The 16491-nt window shown below is 39.6% G+C and overlaps 1 protein-coding gene across 7 annotated transcripts in view; it reads right to left on the reverse strand.

The window, feature by feature from the left end:
• MEF2A (myocyte enhancer factor 2A) overlaps positions 1-16491 on the reverse strand; it is a 76854-nt gene that overhangs the window by 55740 nt on the left and 4623 nt on the right. The window lies entirely within an intron of this gene.

Below are 16491 nucleotides of genomic sequence, written 5' to 3' on the forward strand. Positions count from 1 at the left end.
AAATCCATTTGAGACTTTTTATGCAGCACTTCCTTTTCCCAAAAGGCTATTTCACAGGAACATAAGGATTGACAAATAGCTGAGAAATTCAAGGTTATATTCATTACTGTAAAACTTGTAAGTTTTCACACATCACTAACAAGCCAATTACCAATCGGAACATTTCTTTTCTGCTTCAACATTTTTCCAACTGTAACACGACGTCATTGGCCACAGAAATGGAACCAAAGGCTTGTAAATTTATTAAAAGATGACCTATACCTTAAAAAAGGACCTGTGCAATACATTATGATGAAGCAGCAAACATGAACAACTTTCAAATTAGCCATTCATAATGAAAAAAAGTTTTTTTTAATAGACAAGTGTACAAATTATACAGCAGAATCAGGACATTGTTATCTAGCAAACTATGGTAATGCTTAAGAAAGCATAAAATAGAGAAAATGGGAAATAGAACTCATTCATGGCAAGAATAAGAGAACCAGTAGTCCTTTAATTATTACAGAGCTTCACCTTCCAGGTATCTTTCACTATGGGCTATGAGGGTTAAAGTGACAGGGACTTCCGGTTTGAAGGGCTTCGGCGACAGACAGAAATCCGTGATCGTGCACGGTTTCTGTCTGGGCTCGCCGCTGGAGTGCCCCGAGCCGGCTGGTTTCGGGGCTAAGCCACCCCGTAGAGGTGGTGAAGAGGGAGGAGACTGCCAGCAGGGTCGAGGAAAGCCGCATCTCTCCTCCACAGCTGGCCATTACTCCCTTTCCCGAAGGCGGTTGCAGCAGTGGTCAGAAATGGCCACCACAAAGAACTCGACCAGAAAAGAATGTGCAGGGGGAAGATAAGAAGTGAAAGTTTTGGCTGACTGGGTTAAATTGTAAAAGCAACAACCAAGGTACCCTGGAATTTAAACTTACAAAAAATAACATCGCTCTCAAAGAAGAGTTGGAAGCAGCAAAGGAAAGTGAAAAGGGAAAGGTTTGCCTTTTTTTTCCCTTCTCTCTCCTTCCCTATACTGACAACTAAGAGACTTAAATAAGAGATCGGAAAAATCCGCTTTGACATCAATAGGCAATTAAGCTGAAAATAAAACAAAATGCCAAAGGGATAATAAAGATTTCTGACATTAAAAACTTTCTTTTTCATAAGCAGGAAGGGAGAGAAAAAGAATAAGGGCAGGATCTGGAAAAGGAAGGAGACTGCCTGGAATTAAAAAGAATCTAAAGTAAAACTTCAGCAAGACTTCTAAAACAGTGATCCCCGACCTTTCTTATGCCGCGGCCCGGTATCCCCAACCTTTTTTATGGCGCGGCCCGGTACCGGCATTAGCTGGGCGCCACCATCTTTTTTTGATGAAAAAGTGCTTCCGGTGAGCTTTCTACCCGGAAAAGCTCACCAGAAGCACTTTTTCATCAAAAAAAGATGGCGGCGCCCAGCAAACCAGCGGCCCGGTAGGACTTGTTCCACGGACCGGTACCGGTCCGCGGACCAGTGGTTGGGGACCCCTGTTCTAAAAGATACATTTTAACTGAAACTTTGCAACTAAATAGTAACCCCAGGAAGAGAAAGTGAAAAAAAAGAGCAAAAAAGAAACAGCTTGCATGTACATTTTGGATTATTTGGTGATCTTTGGATTTTTGGTTATTATATTTGAATGACTAAAATCAATCGGGTGGTTGTTTAAAAATTTATACAATGGCATCACTTCTGGATGAATTGAAAATGGAACTTAAAAAGTACAAAGAAGATGCACAAGAAGGGAAGGGTCCTTTGGGCTTTGTTTTTCAATTCTTAGAAATGGAGATTTGGAACTATGAGAAACAACAAGACTGCAAAACAAGAAGACTGGGACAAAGAAGAAGCCATCTTTAATGAACAAGTAATTTTATGTGGGGAAGAAAAAGGAAAGGGGGGAAAGAAAATGGAGAATTTAAGACTTAAAAAAACAACCAAAGGAAAAAAAAATAATTCGAAAAATAAGTATAATACCAGAAAGCAACAGAAAAGGGGAATACAGAAGAGAGAAATAGAGGTAGAGAGACAAGGGGGTAAAAAGGGGAGAGAGAAGAAGAGAGGGAAGAAGGAAAGGAAAAGAAGTTACAAAGGAGAGTTAAAGTGACAGGAGTTAACTTCAACAGCAGTTCAAGAATCTAGGGTTTTCCATTCCTTTGAAAACTGTAGTATCAAGGTGCATAGCATAGTACACAGTAGATGTAACAACTATGGAGAAAAATAAGCAAACACCGATCACAATTTATGGACCAAATTGGCCATTATCTTCAAAAGCATGGATTAGAATAAGAACCTACAGTGTATCACTAATTTGAACATATCCTTCCTTCCTATTAGCTGCAACACTTATCTGGTCCTACAGAAAGTAATTTGCAAACAGTTCATAAAGAATGAGAAAAACTTTCACAGGATGACTTGTTCTTTTGAAGTCAGCCTGGAAATGCCTCTTTCACAATTCTCCTGATTGGATTAACCTCAATCCTCAATGCAGAATCAGACAAAGGGATTGCCTAAAAGATATTGATATTCAAAGTAGGCAAGGTATTCGGGAAACAACAAAAGTTCTCGTTCCTTTCAGATTCTTTGGAGATTCATGACATTTAGTAGACTCCAAAGTATTTGGCAAGCTTTACGATTATATCAAATTATATTATTATTATAATCTTATACCAGTGGTCCCCAACCTTTTTTGTACCAGGGACCGGTTTCAAGCAGAAAATTTTGCAAGGACCGGGGGGAGAGAAGAGAAGGAGGCTTCGCGCTCGCTGCTCCACCAGCCCAGGGGGGCTTTTCCTGTCGCCGCAGCTATTCCGAGCGCCCGTTTCACCCCCACCCCCACCCCACCCGCCGCGCGCTTCAATCCACAGTGTCCCGTTCTGCCTGCCTGCCTGCCTGCCTTAGTTTCTGGTTGTTTGGGAGCAGCTTCGGCTGAGAATAATAACTATTCGCCTCTTTTACTCAGCCGAAGCTGTTCCGATTCAACCATTAACGAAGGCAGGCAGGCAGGCAGGCAGAACGGAGCACTGGGTAAACCCCCCGCGCGCGCGCGCGGGCGGGCGGGCGGACGGGGTGGGGGTGGGGGAGAAACGGGTGCTCGGGGCGCGGCGACAGGAAAAGCCCCCCCCTTCTTTGAAGCAGTTTCTTCCTGGGCTGGTGGAGGAGCGAGAGAGCGACTGAGAGAGCTGACCCAGAGAGAAGGACAGGCTTCGGTTGCTTCCTCCCTCCCCTTCTTTCATTTGTGTCCTTGATCCCCGATCCCAGCAGCATTCACCGAAGGTGAAGAAAGCCGCCATTTTTTTTAAAAAAAAAATTCTTTGCGGCCCGGTAGAGAGTGCTCCACGGCCCGGTACCGGTCCGCGGCCCGGTGGTTGAGGACCCCTGTCTTATACAATTATGTTTTGACCATCCATGGCAATCTGAAAAACTTATTTGTGCCCCTGGGTTCATGATCCAAGAGCCTCGGTGGCGCAGTGGTTAGAGTGCAGTACTGCAGGCTGCTTTTGCTGCAGCCAGCTGCCTGCAATTTGGCAGATCGAATCTCACCAGGCTCAATGTTGACTCAGCCTTCCATCCTTCCGAGGTGGGTAAAATGAGGACCCAAACTTTTGGAGGCAATAGGCTGACTCTGTAAAACTGCTTAGAGAGAGGGCTGTAAAGCACTATAAAGCAATATATAAGTCTAAGTGCTATTGCTATCATCATTGCTATCCAACTAACATTTCTTATATTTGCTAAAAGTTAACTACAGCAATGGGTTTTTATTTTTCTTCTTACAGGAAGTTGGAGGCCTACTGAAATGTGAGTGGGTGTGTATTTCCAATTTAGTAATTAAGAAAGCATACCAGGAGTGAAAAAGTGAAGACTGCAGCTTTTCTATCAACGTTTCTACAAGCATGGCATGCCCTGGTATGATCCACTGGGAATTTATTCTGCAATTGGATTAAAACTATGTTTTAAAGCAGGGACTAGTCAACTTTACTTCCCTAGAATACACACAGTTTATCAACATGTTTCCAATTTGCAAACATACATGGAAATAATTCTACAACATTGACTTGATAATGGCAGAACTTCCAATCAATAATCGCTCTAAAAATGCAACTCACAAGTTTCACTGGTATAGTTTGAAGACAAAAAAATGTGAGTTGTATTTCTTCCAAGACAGTTTGATTTCCTGCTAAATAGCTACTGTACTCTGCCAAAAATATTTCAGTGTTTCAATGCTGATTGCTAAGTTCTGAAGGACTGGGAACACCACCAACTCTTGAAAAGGAGTAACTGCACATATTACATAGAATAGACATCGGACTACATATGGATCTTGCAATAACTGCTGTCCTCTGGCAAAAGCCATTTTGGGATATTTTACAAGCAGTTTTAATCCACAGTTGATGCCACAGAATAAAGACTGAATGCCTCTGCTCTGACTGATGAAATGTCTGAAAACATATAAAACACTTTGTTATTTGCTTCTTAAACAGCAAGAAGGCTTTGTACCTGGTTAGTACATGGACAGACCTATCATTCTTTCCTTCAAGGATGTTTCTTTGATTTCCCACTGTAACCCGGAGTCCTGCAGTATCCTGGTGTCCATCCATTCCAGTGCTAACCACCTTGTTCACCTTTTCAAGGACAACTCGGTTCAGAGAGCTACTCCTGTCTGCAGCGCAAATATTTATTCAATCAAAATCAGCAACTAAGGTTTCCTGTAAAGGCCTCACTGGTATCAAGCAGAAATATGCAGTAGAACACAGAATTCGATGGGATCTTGGAGGTCTTCTAGCCCAACCCCCTGCTCGAGCAGAAGACCCCACACCACTTCAGACAAACAGTTGTGCAGTCTCTTTTTGAAAGCCTCCAGTAATGGAGCAACCATGCAGGACTTCAGAAATTGTTTAGAACGGTTACTTTAGTCCATACAGGAGTGCAAACATAGCAACTCTTTAAAGTGACTGTCATTTCTTAGCATCACTTAATTACTACCCAAGCTCTGAAAATGATGCTGCTGTTTTAAGGCTCAATACATAGGTCATGTATTCTAATATATAAGAATATGTATAACCTTAAATATTTAAAAAAAAACACATATTAGTTATTTTTCAAGAACCTTCAACACCCAAGCATGGAATATCAAACAAGACAAAAGACAGTTCTTACATGAATCTTACATTTCCTTTTTATTCTGAAACTCCCATTATTCTAAAAGCAGAGAGGAGAACTATGCATTTGCAACATATCCTACATAATTTGATACAACTTATGACATCCCTCTTTTGAATTTATTTTTCAAAAGCCCTAAATGCTATGAACTTTTACCATAATCTTTTTTTTTTGGGGGGGGGGGGGTGTTACCACTTTTTTCAATTCAGCAATATCCTCCTTGAGATAAAATAATAAGAAATGTTATAGAAGTGTAATTAAATATGTTCAAGAAAAAGCATTTCCAGGGGAAATTGCCTTGAATCCTATACCTTGCCACCTAAGTTTTGCTTCCTGAATCACACAGTGATCCATCTTTCTAAGTTAGTGAGTTCATAGCTTCTGCTGTAACTCCTTACATATCTATATTTTCCTGACAGTGAGAATAATTAATCAGTGGGACAGCTTATCTTCAGAATTTATTGGCGCTCCATCCCTGGAGGTTTTTAAGAAAAGATTTGACAGCCATTTGTCTGGAATGGTGTACGGCAAGGGTCTTCAAACTTGGCAAGTTTAAGACTTGTGGACTTCCAGAATTCCTAAGCTAACATGACTGGAGGAGGAATTCTGGGGGTTGAAGTCCACAAGTCTTAAAGCTGCCAAGTTTGAAGACCCCTGGTATAGGGTTTTCTGCTTGAGCAGGAGGTTTTACTAGAAGACTTCCAAGGTCCAATTGTGTTATTCTGTTTATTTGCTTAATGCTAGCTTATCTAGTTTTACAAAGAGAATTCTTCATGGAACTTAGAATACAATAAATGAAGTTACTGACTTATGGTGCATAATATATAATGGCTACTAAACTTACATATTTTTAGAAGAGCAGACAAGAAGATTATCACTATGAATTACCTATAATAATTATGGTATGCCAACAGCAAAAGCAGATATGCATTATATATATATGCACCAGAAGCTATAGCAATAGCTGAAAGTTGGCTACTGTGAAAATCCAAATTAGGATTCCAACCCAGCTCTTCATATGAACAACCAGCCAGGCCCTGATAAAATGTTTTATGTACTGTAAGAAGCAGGAGATAAGTCACTGTGTTATTTAAATTCCACAAAGCTATTGTTTTCCCTATTAAGGAAACTAAAATATTTTTTTTTTGGGGGGGGGGGGTCTCTTTCAGTAGCTCATCTGAAGTTTCCATGAAAGCTAACATGTGGAAAAGGCGATTAATCTCACTTTCTCCAGAGGCACAGCCACAACTTAAATGCTCCTACCAAAAATTCCTTTTAAGTCTAAAAATAGGAGATGTATCTCCTGCCTTCTAATCTTATCTAAATGATTAGGCACAGGGCAGGGAAAGAGGTATAAAACAGACAGTCAGGTTTAGAATACTACAGCGAAGAGTTGTCAAATTTTCAAGAACGCAGTTTCAGGCTGTGCAGTTTTTAGTTTTACATGCATACTATATAATATTACAGTTTGTACATTTATTTATTTGTGCTTTCTAGTCAGTATTGCCTCCTGGTGATTGCCTGGACAAATTTCCCTGGCAAGATTTCACAAGTTATTTGCCATTGTGTTTTACCTAAAGCTGGGTATGTGCCCCAAGTACAAAATTGTTAGAAATTATACTATCTTCTGATCATGACTAGTTTGAGATAACATTGTATTAACATGTATGCAACAGCAGTGGGTCTTTGAAAAGTGCCTACACACCTTAACAAAAAAAGCAAATGAAAGTCTACAAGAAATCAACGTGATGGAGTGAAAATGAAGAGTCTATAGTTACCTTCCTCAAATGCATCACCCTTGGAAAAAAATGCACCCCAAGTGACCCCATTTTTAGGTGGGCAAGTTCACTTACAATCTAATGCAGCTCTGTGTAACGAGTAGATTGGGCCGACAGGATCATACTCACAACCAAGATTTTCAAGTACCGTATTTGCCGGCGTATAAGACGACTTTTTTGCCCTGAAAAACATGCCTCCAAGTGGGGGGGGTCGTCTTATACGCCGGTAAATACGTTGTCACTCGGTGCAAGAGCGACGGGAGCGGGGCTCCGCAACTTGCGAAGCCCCTTCAAGCCCAGCCGAGTCTCTCTTCCTCCTCCTCCCCCCCTCCGCCCGGCTCGGGCGCTTGCGGAGGCCAATCTGGAGGTGGGGTGGGGTGGAGCGGGAAGGTCTCTGGCGGGCCGCTCGCCCAGCCAGCCCGAGCCGCGTAATGGCCCGGGGAGTGGGAGGAGAAGGTGGTGGGGGTGGACTGTGGCGCCCTCCTTCTGGGCAGCGGGGCGGGGGGCGGCAATTTGCTCCTCCCGCTTCTCCCTCTCTCTTTGAAAGACCGGGAGGGCTGTGCTTGGGGCAGGGGGGGTGTCCTCGGGAAGTTCCTGATGGGACCCCGCTGGGCAGGGCCACCCGGCTCCCGAGCTGCTTTCCAGGGTCCCCTTGAGAAGAAAAGGGTCCGGTGGGCGGTGGAAGAAGGCGAGGGACCTCCTCCCGCCCCCTGTCCCGTCCCGTCCCTCCTCTTGTCCCCTCCTCGCTTAAGAGAGAAAGATCCGCCTCCTCTGCACCGAGCTGCCACCCGGCGCCGCGTCTCCCGGCCAGCGCGCGCTTGCGACTTGGGAACCGGCCAAGCGACTTTAAAACCGAGCGGAGGCCAGAGATAGCCGGAATTACCCTCCACACCACACACACACACACAGAGAGAGAGAGAGAGAGAGAGTTGGCAGCTGTCCATCCCCCACCCTTGGAGTCCCGATGGCACGCACGCGGGGGCTGTCACAAAGAAAGGGAGAGGAATTGAGTGCCAGCCTGAGAAAGGCGAAGCTGCCTCTCTAAAGCATTTTGGTGGCTTTGTAAGTTTGGGGGAAAGGGGCGGGGGTGTCAATCAAGAATTATATCCAGAATACCCCAAGTGTTACAACTTACCGTATTTGCTGGCGTATGAGATGACTTTTTTGCCCTGAAAAACATGCCTCCAAGTGGGGGGGTCGTCTTATACGGCGAGTATATAACAAAAACTATATTTTGAGTGGAAATGTTGGGGGCTCGTCTTATACGCCCAGTCGTCTTATACGCCGGCAAATACGGTATGCTATTCTGTGTCCCACATTATTTTATTGCAAAAAGGCATTCCCTCTGAAATGTCCTGTATCTTCCACCTCTTCTATTTAATTTTGAAATGCTAATCTAAGGTTATGTATAGATGGATGCCTCCAAGGGCAGCGTGCATTGTATCCCCAAATTCTTTAAGCAGCAATATTTCTGACCAAATATTATAGCTTGTCAGAACACCTAGGAAAACTAATTTATCTTTACAATTCAACTGTTAGTCTGCGTACTTTGTTAACAGGTCATAATGAGCTTTAGGAAAAAGGCCTTGTAATGCATGATACACTTAAGTACACATATTTTATCTCTCTATCATTGTAACCCTTGCTCCACCATGTTTTAAGGCAGGGGTCTCCAACCTTGGCAACTTTAAAACTTGTGGACTTCAACTCCCAGAATTCCTTGCCAGTTTTGCTGGATGAGGAATTCTGGGAGTTGAAGTCCACAAGTCTTAAATCTCTCTCTCTCTCTCTCTCTCTCTCTTTCATACACACACACACACAATATATATATATATACACACACACACAGAAAGAGGGGGGGGCACAGTTTTGCATGCCATTGCGTCCTTCCTAGGGCTGAAAGAGAATGACTGGCCCAAGATCACCCATCTGGCTTCATGTCCAAGGCAGAACAAGACTCAAGACATTTGACGCCTTGACTGCTACACACACTAGCTCAATAAAATGTAACTTTACAGGCTCTAATTATATGGGCAATAAATAGTTTGCTTTAATTATGATGGATTTCTGACAGTGCTGTCAAAATGTAGGCGCTCCTAGATACAATTGTCAAAATTACCTCTCTGCAGATTCTGAGTGGAAAAATTACACTGAGGAAAAAAATGGAAAAAGTCTATCCCAGTTAAAACACAATGCTTTCCGCTTTTAGTTTAGATGAAGACTTCCTGGCTTACTAGATCGCAGAGCACAAAAGAAAGGAGCGACAGGAAGGTGGAGTGCATAAGAAATAAAAATTAGCTTTTTTACTCCTTTACTTTTCTGTATTTTCCCTTTTGTCTTTGTCTCAAGCTAGATTGTAAGAAATCAACCAATTAACATTGAATACATTTTAAATAAAAAAAACCAACCCTCGTTTCATGGGACATTTTATCACTTTATTTTAGATAAAATAAATTTTAGAGACATTGTCTCTAAATGTATTTAGAGATATTTAGATATTTGTCTCCAAAGGTATTCAAAATGTAGGGTGCTGTTGCATGTATAGCACTGTATTTCTCTACCTCACTTAAACATTCCGTTTTAAAGTTGATCTTGTTGTTTTACAGTCTTAACTGTATAAAAACAACAGTTAAGCTGTTTGGAAGCTTCAGAATAAGCCAAAATCTAAACCACAATTTGAAATGGTCTTTCAGAGATACCAGTGGCAACAATTCAGGCCCCTCTGAAACCCACCTCCAGATACATTAAAACTAAAAGGTGATGATGACTGTATTTTCTAAGATCGTGTTTTATGTGAGCAGACGCTACAAACTGGTAATAGTGGAGTTACAGTGCATGCCAGATGCTTCTGCAAGCAGAAGGAGGAGTTCCTGCCAAATAATTCAAAGTTGGCAGTACATCCTCAAGTCTTTCACTATCTCCTTGCCTGAAGAACCATAGCAGCTGAAGCAATGTCTGCTTATGATCGGCTGGCAACAGCTGAAATACCAACAACCACACTGATCTCCTATTTCAACTTGCATCAGCAAAAAGTGGGGGCTGGTGAGGATCAGCATCCCTTGAAAGTGTTATTCATTTTTAATTTTTTTTGGTATTGTTAATTCACAGCATGCCTTTGATCGGCGTTCTAAATCAAGTGCTTGCTGTATCAATATAGTGACAAAATTTTAGCAATCTATTCTTTTTTCTTACCAGTTAATAGCTTCTCTTTTTCTTCCATAATCTTCAACTAACATATAATCAGTAAAAAGTGAAACATTATTTTCCACAATTAATACAACAAACAAAACCTCACTAAAATGAGTAACACTGAAGCAGATATTAATTTTTCATTAGTCCATTAAAACCTACTGTCATATATCATTCCATACATGAACTGGAAACACAATCCCAATATTTGTATGCTGGGTTTTGCTTGATTCTGGCTTAACATAGGGAATGAACCTGGTTATTGTGATGGTTTGTATAATAAATTATATTATATTTATTATTATATATATTATATGTATATATATATATATATATTATAATTATATTATATATTATTATTACAGTATGATTGCCTTCTTAGTTTTCTGAATATCTATCTTAATCAATATTTTGTGCAAGCACTTGTTGCAGTTACAGAAAAATAAAACATCTACACAGAATTTAAGATGTGTCTAATGCTCAAATCAGCCTATCATATCTTAAGATAACAGAAAGTTATAAATTCCAAAATGTTCATTAACAATTTCACTGCAGCTAACTTTGTGTTATTAATATGAAAACTAGGGCATTTCAACTAAGGAAAAAAATCAGCACTGTGTATCTAAATTCATACTAGAAAGGCCACGTGTTTTATACACTTCTGGTTATCTTCTAGAACAGGGGTGTCAAACTCGCATTATCACGGCAGCGTCACGTGATGTATTGGGACTTTTTCCCCCTTTGCTAAACTGGGCGGGGGAGGGGTCAGCATGTGATACACCCGGGCCATGGGCCACAAGTTTAACACTCCTGTTCTAGAATCTTCAAATGAAAATATCATTTCATGCTAATAAATTATTGGAAGGAGCATACTGCACTCATGCTAAAATATTTTGTCTCCATTTTTAAAAAGTATTTAAAGCCCTAAATTACTTATGTTAAGGCTGCCCTAGCAAATATCTTTTCTCTCACCAGCACAATGCACAGGGAATTCAAATAGGGCTCCTTTGTGTCAGTGTAGAAAATGCATACTGTATTCTCAATGATAGCGTATTTATTATGGAATCGTTTGTGGAATTCACCTACAGTCCTGATTTTTCAACATCACATTTGAGACCATTTTATTGGTATGACTGCTGGTGATGAAAAATTATTTTCCACCTCCTTTTTTTATGGTTAAAATCTTTGTTACTCTGAAATTTGTCAAAGTCCATTAATATTACTACTACAAATAAATACTATTAAATAAATAGTATATGAGTTTATTGACACCCACTGCCAGTAACAGAATATTTGACATATAAACAGTAAATCTGAAGTGGATACCCCCTTACTATTACTGGTGGAAAATGTAAATGGAATCTTTTATATGGTAATGGTTGTCATTTACAGATCTATAGGCAAAGAAAGCACAAGAAAGCAATGTAGTTTTATTTCTAACCCAAGAAACAGGTTTTTTTTTAAAACCATGTTCCATGCTGCTTTTCATTTATTGGGAGTCCATGCTGGACAACTGTATGCACTTCTCACCTAGCAAATGATATAAAACCAGGTAATCTAGTCTAATTTATAATGTGTTTTAATGCTTATGCTGCCAAAATTGTACAGAGCAATATTATTTAAATCTCTCCTGATTATTTTAGGTGCGTAGTGTCTTAAATTGGTGGTATGGATAACTTTTTATTAAACGCTTGCTTACAGTTTTCTGGTGTTTTGTGGAAGGGAGATAAAGTGCCCTTTTCACCTAAAGTTTTTGCCTCTTAGCTGTAACAAGGCTTGAATTTTGAGGAGGTAACTACTTACCACACATTCTTTTGTGGTTTCAGGTTGTTAGTTCCTGTATGAAGGTTCAATCTTTCAAGAGAATAAATTAGAAAAATGACTTATTTTCCACTTACAGATATAGCAAGATCAACTTCTTCCTACTGGCTGTTGTGAGTATGCTAGACTAGGAAAATGAGAAACATTACCAACCTGCATTCAACCAGTGTGCTAGATTATAATCCATAACTTTCATTGAAGAGGCTTTCATCAACCGTGATTTGGGTTAATTAAAAACTGTGTATATGCATACACGTTTGCAAACACACAAATTATTATACATATACACATACATACCCAGACTAATGTGAACTTCACAGTGAGGTATATTACAAATAACTGCTTAAGACATTTGGATGGTTTGTTCCTAAATCTTTCTTGCAATGCTTGTTTTTTCATGTTTTGGAACTTTAAAAATGTAGCAAGTGCACAAATTTGGGGGGGTTTATTTTATCTCTACAGGAATCTTCTGAGCACCAGTTAGGTGTAGTTGTTAAAGGGACTGGGCTAAAAATGAGAGGTTGTGAGTTTTAATCCTATGTTAGCACAAACCCAGCTGGCAGACTTTGACTCACATGCAAGAAGCCATTAGAAATAGAGATTCATAACTTTACATTCTCTGTTCTCTGCCAAAACATCTGACTTGTTACTTCTACTTGTTTCTTCCTACTAAGCTGAGTGATGTTAATCACAATCCATGCCAACTGTATCTAGCATTTGGCTACATTTATAAAGCCAAATATATATTGGTTTATTTTTTAAGCTTCTGAAAGAACATCTGATCAAGACATGTAAGATCATACACAACAATAGGGAAAGTGAATAGGAAGAAATTGTTGCCCTTTCTCAAAATGTTTAGCACTAGAATTCGATGAATAAAGCTAATTATAGGTAGTCCTTGTATGACTACAATGCAGCCCAAAATTTATGCTGCTAAACAAGGCAGTTGCTAAGTGAGTTGTGCCCCGTTTTATATTCTTTTCTGCCACAATTGTTAAGAGAGTCACTGCAGTTATTAAGTGAATCATGCCATTGTTAAGCGAATCTGGCTTTCCCCATTGAATTTGTTTGTCAAAAGCCAGATGGGAAGGTTATGAATGGTGAGCATGTAATTCCAGGACACTGCAACCATCATAAATACAGTACATACTGGTTGCAAACTGCTTGACTTTTGATCACATGACCATACAGATGCTGCAACCATCATAAGTGTGAAAACTGGACATAAGTCACTTCAATCCAGGGCAACTTGTATAAGGGAGCTCACAACAGCTGAAAAAGTACCTATTCAAAGACAGAGGTCTCCAACCTTGGCAACTTTAAGACTTGTGGACTTCAAGTCCCAGAGTTGAACTCAACTCAGCAGAGCTGGCTGGAGAATTCTGGGAGTTGAAGTCCACAAGTCTTAAAGTTGCCAAGGTTGGAGACCTCTGTTCAAAGAGCCATGCAATTAATTACACAGGATATGGTGATATCTACTAACTTCAAAGGCTTTAAAATATTATTCAATAAATTCATGGAGGACGAGTCTATCAAGAGGTACTGTGATGGAAGACAAGTTGGGGGTCCCATGGTACAAGTGGAATTTATTTCTCCACTGCCTGACTAAAAGCATTCCAAAGGCACCATCACAGCTGCTCTAATATGTGAAATGAAATGAATATTCAATGCTTGACTTCCGTTTTTACATTTGTAAGCCACCCAGAGTCATGGGTAGTGAAATGGGCAGCATATAAATTTAATAAAATCAATAAATGCAGGACTAGGACAGACCCTCATCTGATCCAGCAGAGCTCTGGGCATAGAAGACAGATCCAATTTAAAATTATCAACAGTTGTTTGTAAAAAAAAAAAAAGTCAGTTTGCAACCCAACTATACCATACCTTTCAGATCATTATGGTTGAAATATTCTATTCAATGCATATCACAAAGGGATAAATTACTATTATTTGCTTCACAAGGCAAACACCATCATGCATCAAGTATTATGAAATTCTAAGTAAGTCCGACTTAATGATTTCATTTCTGTAAGAGTTTTAACACCATAACAAATCTTCCATTTATCTCTGTACAAGGAAATATGATTGAAAATGAAACAAAGAAAGGTATAGTAATATGACTGGGCTTTCAGTCACTTTTGCCAGAATTTTTAGCACTCTAGGGTTGAATCTCATAAATAACTAGAAATATACGATGATATATGATGAATTGTTTCATAACTTGTTAAGCTTACTTACAACAAGCAGGTAGTTATGCAGACACTTACTCAAATTCTGGGAGCATATTAAAAATTCTCCCACACAGTAGGCGTAAGATTGCTGTACTTCCATGTTTGTTTTCAACTGCCACTATATTTTACTCATTAATTGGATACTATGCCAGATACACTTCTAAATCAGACAGTCAACCACATGTAGTACATTTCAGCAAGTGTTATTTAAGGAAAACTCAGGAAGCAATAATATCTCATAACAAGCTTGTTCCAATCATTAGCAAGAATTAGAATAGAATTAGAATTAGAATAGAATTCTTTATTGGCCAAGTGTGATTGGACACACAAGGAATTTGTCTTGGTATCAAGATAATCTTATCAACTGATAAATTTACAGAGTTTCCATAGAATAGGGAGAAAATAGGTTTCATTTATACCTTTAACACTATGTTTACTGTCAGTTAATCTATTCCAGCCATTGATCTGTTCAAAGAACTTTCTTTGAATCGGGGAACTGCCTGGACTTTATCACAGCTCATATCAAAACCACAGTATGTAGGCTTCTGTGAAGTCTCAAGAGGCAGTGGATTTTCAATCAATGCTTCCCCGATGCACCACCCCCTTGAGATGTGCTATGGAAAGTGAAGTAGCACTTCACTCTGAGCATCACATGAGGACATCTGTGTCATGTAAAACACAGCTTTGCTGTCCTCCAGGCATTCTCCTCACCTACTTGGAGTAGAAGCATAGAGCAGAGCACCTAGTTATCTGCATCATGGCATCAGCTGTTAAGTGGATCATTCCAAGTTAAGGCTTTAGAAGACACCTAGGCTCTTGTACTACTCTACTCTTAGCTACAGAAAATCTGTGTTACTGAGTTTGGGTCAGTTATGATTTATCAGATAAGCTATTGGGGAAAAACAGAAGGAGGAAGCATCGTGTATATGTTTATCTATCTCCTAAATAAAAAAAGTCAAACGCCTGGGATGACAAGTAACAAGTAATTATTGTAAGAGAGAATCACACTTTATACAGCTCTAACAATTGGACATATGAATAGCAAGTCCTCCTGCAAAGCAAGAACTTTAGCAGCAACATACATGACCAGTAAGCTCTCTGTATTGTGTTCTTTGTGGCTGACTTCCCAGAGCCCAGAATTCTGCCTCTTCTTCCTCCCCACTGCTAGGAACACTCATATTTTCAAAGGCCCAAAGGTCAGGCAGTAGTACTACAACACTTGATAAAGGCACAAACTTCTTCCACTCAAGTTACTGCAGAACAACTATTCATATGACAGTGGATTGTCATTTGTAAATATTTATTGGAATACAATTTATTCCAGCTAATTCAAACTGTCCTTTCCTATCCTTTTGCACTGAAGTTTACATTCATGTTACTGAATCATTAAAAATAGCAGAATATTGCTGCTAAAGTTTTGATGGACTATCCATAATTTCCTAAAGAATCCCAAATCTTGGCATGTGTTTTTTTATTCATTAATCTCCAATTTTGTCAACAGCAGCCATCAGACTGAAAACATAATTTTGTATAAAACAGGGAGGCTAATATAAGAAAAATTAACTTCCCCCCCATAGTCTTCAAGTTTCAGCACATATGCTGTGGAAGTTTCAAAAATTCAGAACATTTTGTTATACACTTGAGCCATAATGTAGACATAAATTATCAACTGCTATCAGTACAATCAGCACCAAGAAAAAAGCCTAGGAAGACAAGAAATGTATAGGGAATGGACATGAGGAATGAAGAAATTGGACAAAGATGGAAATTTGAGGAAAGAGAACTATTTCAGAGTAATTTGTAATGGAGGTATAAATAAAGGCATATTCAACTAAAAGTAAATCACGTGAAGCAACAATTAATCTTGCAGTTCCCGACATTTTCCAGCTTGTTATAAAAATGGAGGATTGAAAGGAGAGAAGCAACAACAGAGGAGTAACTGTTACAATTTTTGCTGTCATTTTTATCAGCTAGCCCAGGCCTCTTTTGAAGGAACTCATTTGAAGCAACTGCCATATAAATAGCAGCTGGTCTACCAGCGATAGAGGTCACTTCAGCTTTACCTGCAGTAGCAGGAATTAAAACGACTTGCAGTTTGTTGCCATGATCTTAGTAATAAGACAGATGTTTAGCTGCATTTTAGATTTAGGTGATAATTTAAACCACTGTATTGTTTACTCAAGGTCATTAGTATCTGAAGTTGTAGCACAGCACCTATCTTTTAATTGTGATCAGCATATTTCCATGCTGGCTATTTTAAGACTCATGATATTAAGAATTAGTGTCTTAAGTTCTCTACATCTTCC

The sequence above is a fragment of the Notechis scutatus genome, chromosome 11 (genome assembly GCF_049901735.1).
Source record: "Notechis scutatus isolate UNSWTSFEM ecotype Mainland chromosome 11, rNotScu1.2, whole genome shotgun sequence".
NCBI classification, from domain to species: Eukaryota; Metazoa; Chordata; class Lepidosauria; order Squamata; family Elapidae; genus Notechis; species Notechis scutatus.